This window comes from Falco peregrinus, chromosome Z, assembly GCF_023634155.1.
Source record: "Falco peregrinus isolate bFalPer1 chromosome Z, bFalPer1.pri, whole genome shotgun sequence".
NCBI lineage: Eukaryota > Metazoa > Chordata > Aves > Falconiformes > Falconidae > Falco > Falco peregrinus.
The window spans coordinates 55,733,971-55,738,720 of NC_073739.1; positions in this window are offsets into that span (position 1 = coordinate 55,733,971).

The following is a 4,750-nucleotide window of genomic DNA, read 5'->3' on the forward strand; positions in this document are numbered from 1 at the left end:
CTTGTCTGTTGTACGTATTCTGTTGTGTGCAGTAAGTGGTTGTTCTCAGAGACTGAGATCTCAAGAAGATTTAAGAGGTAGTGGAAACCTATGAACATGTAATCAAGAAGTTAAATCTTTCCTGATAACTTGATCAAAAATGTTTTGAGTCTTGTTAAAATTTGCATTTATGTTGTCATAGTTACCGTAGAAACTGAGGCATCTGTTCTGGAGATACTGTGTGCTGGCAAATATACTTGTTCCTAATGCTCTTCCTTCCTGGTTTCCTCAAAAAACAAAGCAGAAAAACAATTTGAGTCCAATTCTTACCTTGTTGAAGGAGTGATGGAGACTCTCATCCTTCAATAACTTAGAAAAATTGAATAAAAATATTATCGAACTTTTTCAAATAAGGTCCTGAATGAGAGGCTGACCATTTTACTGGACCATGGATGTGGGGTTTTTTTTTTTAGTGTCCTCGCTGTAATAGGGAAGTGCTGAATTTACTTCTGCATGATATCAAATAACCATCCTATTGATTGGTACTGTACCCTATTTTCATCTAGAAGAATCAAGCTAATATTACTTTGTTATTTTAAGCAAAGAAAAAAAACAAACCCAAAACTTTATTTGTAAGGCATTCATACAACATCCTGGTGGTGTTTAATGCCATGTTGATAGACTGATTCAATAGAGACCAAATTAATTAAAACTCAACTGCATGAGTCACTATTTACTGTTGCTTAGCCTGATATGATATGGCCTCATTTTCAAGAGCAGATAGCTGTTCTCCTAAGGTACAGATTCCTTAACATAATGTACAATGCAACGAATTGGAAGTTACCAGTGGTCACATAAACTGGCTTAAGTTTCTGTATTTTATGTATTTCAAAGCAGTCTCCGAAATTACTGAGTTTATTGTCAGAGGTTATGATGATCCACAACTAGTGCTACAGTCCGTCAGGAGCTGCAGAGCTTAGCGCCTGTGAAAAAAATCAGATTACTTGGTTTGAGACTCGGAGTTGCCTGCTTAGCATGAGGTAAAATACTCTGGTTTTCTAGGGAGCACCTTTATGTACACAGGTGCTAGTATTTTTAAGTCATTTTCTAGATGTGTGTTTACCCAAAGCAATGAAATGCATTGTTTCGTCTTAATAAGTAACCTGTTGCTTCTCCCTGGGCCTGTTACAGGGAACATTTTTTACTATTTAAAAAAAAAGACAATGTACCTGAATAGGCAATTTTTAAAAAAAAAAAAATAATGACTAGAATTGTAATTTATTTTACTTAGGTTAATTTAAGCAGTATGTGAATGTTTATAGTTAGGAGAAGTGTTTCTAACATTGTTTCTGTTTGCATTTGTTGATTTACTGATACTTTGCTGACTGTGCTTCCCTTTTAATTCCACCTAAGCCTATAAACAGTAGTAAATACTGAAAGGTTAATCCCAATTAAACCTGATTGGCATTGGCATTAAGTGTTCATGCTTGTAAACACATCCTCTCAGTTACCGAAGGTTGCAGCTCATTAGTTTCTGTAACAGGATTTTCTTTTGTCACAAATAAAACAGATCATTTTAATTAGCAACAGATAATGAATTTAAACTGTAGTGAACTGTCTCTAAAGAACTCCCAGTTATTGTCAAAATCTGAAACCTGAACAATTATGCAACAAATTGGTGACTGAATAATTAATAGTAAAGTAAAATGATGGGGGGGGGGGGGGGGGCAGGGGCAGGGGGCAGGGATCTGATACAACCATTCTCAATTTTCAGGTTTTGAGGGGAATAAACTAATGCTTAGAATCTGCCACAGACATATTTCCAATCAAGAGAATTAAAGCGGGCAGTGAAAGTAAGTCATAGCTAAAGATAGATGTTGGTAACCTGAATAGCAAAAAGCTCTGTAAGAATGTCTGCTTACATGGATGTCATTTGATGTTTTAATTGTGCTTGCTTTAACTGAATGTCTACCAGGCAGTTGATTTGCATTTTTGAGACTCTGTATGGTTTTAAATTGTGTAGTAATTTGGAATGACTGACAACCAATCTTCCTTACCACAATTTGAGAAATGCCAGTCTTGATTAAGTAGGCATCAGTTAAGGTGATGCTAAAGATGCAACAATTTTTCTATAGGGGATAAAACAAGAGATTTTACTGATAAGGTATGTCTTTAACGTCAGTTGAAACCAAGTTCTGAAATAGCTTAATGGAAGGAGAAGAAAAGGAGGTTATGAGAGATACTAAAGACTATTTCAGTGGCTTAAGTTACTTCAGGGTGGAGTAATTTTTCCCACTGAAGAAGCTGGTTAGGTGCAGTGCCATGTGTCTGCCAGTCTGCTCTGGGTCTCAATGACTGTGTGAGTGCTGAGAGAAACTGTTTGAAAGACTGAAGCAAGAGTATTTTTTTCAGTGTGTCCTTTTTCTCGTTTGAAATGTTCTTGGCAAGGGCTTCTGCCTACCTTAGATTATCTGAACTGCTCAAATTATTGCCAGCATGTTAATATAGCTAGTAGTACTTTTTTTTTTTTTTTATTGCCAAGAAGATAGTGGAAGTGCATGTGCAGCAAGTAAGTGTCCATGTCTGCGCCACTCGCTTAGAAGAGATTGTTCAGGAGTTATGGGATTCTTGTTTTAAAGCCATTGTCCAGAACTGAAGTGACCATCCCATTGGCCACCCAGAGTCAACACCTCTCTCGCTTTACGTAGCAGAAGTTGGAGAGTGAACCACCAATTTTAAATCATTGTGAATGCTAGACCAGTCAAGGACAAAAAAGGCAGTGATGTTTATTTTATTTTTGGTTCTTGGAAAACAGAGGTCCCATTACCTTGATAATAGTGTATATTAGTGTGTAATAGTGTATTTCCCATTGCCTTGGAAATAGGGGTATACAGATAGGTACTTAATTGCAACTTAATGCCTCTCTCTGTAACGTATAAGAGGACCAGCTTTCCCCTTTCTGCTGACGGCAGGAGAACAAGCAGTGGTTTGCCTTTTCCGCGGGCTCCACCAACATATCTTTTCTTTAGAAGCAAAAAATCTGTACAGTGCCTCTTGAGTTTTTTTCTGAATGCAGAACTGAGGACAAAGTGGGGTCAGCAGAAAATGCAGAATGACTGAAGTAGCTGGAAAAAAAGGGGGAACGTTTTCAGAACAATATTCACCTTGCAGGCAGACTGTGACCCCTAAGCTGTGAGACTTTCTTTTTTACTCCTGTCTATCTCTTGTCTGGTTAGATTGTGCACTTGTCAGAATGGACACAACGCCATATCCACATATGCACATCACTTAGTATTTAAGGTTTCTACATAAGTGTTTTCACTGTTCCTGTGGTATGTCTAAAAAAAGTTATAAAATGGTACTAATCAAATACTGAAAGTAGGGGGTTTGTTTCTTACGTCTTTAAAAGATCCATGTAAGTGTTCATTGCATTAACCAAGACACATTTCCTTCTGACTTCTTGGGAGAAGAAATCTCTAGTGTTCATTAGACAGTTTGCATTATCAAATTCAAGATCATTGCCAAAACCCACCCATTTTGCACAGCATTCTTCAGCTGCTCTGTGAAACCACAATAGTTCATTTGCTCTAACCATACTGTTCTTCCAGCACTTTTCCTGTTTTCTGCTTGGGGTTTAAAGCTGTTGTATTGAGTTGCTTCCTTATGTGCTCCATTCTGTAAATGGTACTTTCTTTCAACTGTTAACAATTTGTTGTTTTTTAAAGCCCTTTGTTTTCTTTGAGACCCTGGACTCGTAGGAAATGTAAAGTCTTCCAAGATCTGCTAATGGTAGTTACCATTGGACTAACCGTCTAATAAAGAGAAATAGGCATTACTAGAAAGGATTGCTGTTTAAGAGATACGAATCTATTGAAGAGAAATTAAATCTGTTGTATGTGTTCTGCATCTTTTCTCCAATCCCTGTAACGGCAAATTTCAGCAGTGCAAGCTTTCCTTGATGTGATTTTTAGAGGTATGCAAAAGCGGTAACCCACTTTGCTGTAGCATCCAAAGTAGCAAGTAGAGTATCATTTGCAAGCTGCATTATGGGGAGGGACTGAGTGAAGGGAAAGCCACTGATGGCTGAAAAAAATGCAAAATATGCCAGGTAAACTCAGTCTTGAGTTATCAGTAGTAATTCCTTACGTATGCCCAATTTAACAGTATATATCTCTGTGACTTTTCTCCTGCAATAGTTGTGTATTTAAAGTTTTGTCAAGGGCCATACTGGTTGAAGTGGATTTAGTCATCTGTCATCTGCTATCATGGAAAATGGTTTTAATTGTTGGATTTGTATGCTCTTTCAGTCATAATGTGTCTTAAAGTGCTTTACAAAATACAAAAATCTTAAAGATTCTCTGATTTGTCCTGTCTTCCCCACAACTGCTTCTCTCTGTCATTGCTGTAGCTTACCAATCTGTGCTGACTAGAATGTGTCTACATGGGCTGCATCTTTTGTTAGAATAGTGGGACAGTCATAAAAACCATACAGGAGGTAGCTGACAGGAGCTCTGGGTATACAGGCATATATGAACAGGTGCTAGAAGCATTGAAGTAAAAAGTCATCAAAAAGTTTTTCCTTGTAAAACAGATACAAACAAGATACTTGTGGGGGAAAACAAACAAACAAGCCCCACAAACAAACAACCCAGGACTTTTAATTTTAAAGATGTATTAATTTATAAGCATTCCTGATAAAAGGTTTTTTGTGGACAAAAGTAATAAGGGAATATGGGAGTTGGTTCAGTATGTTGCATTGGTTAAAGTTTCT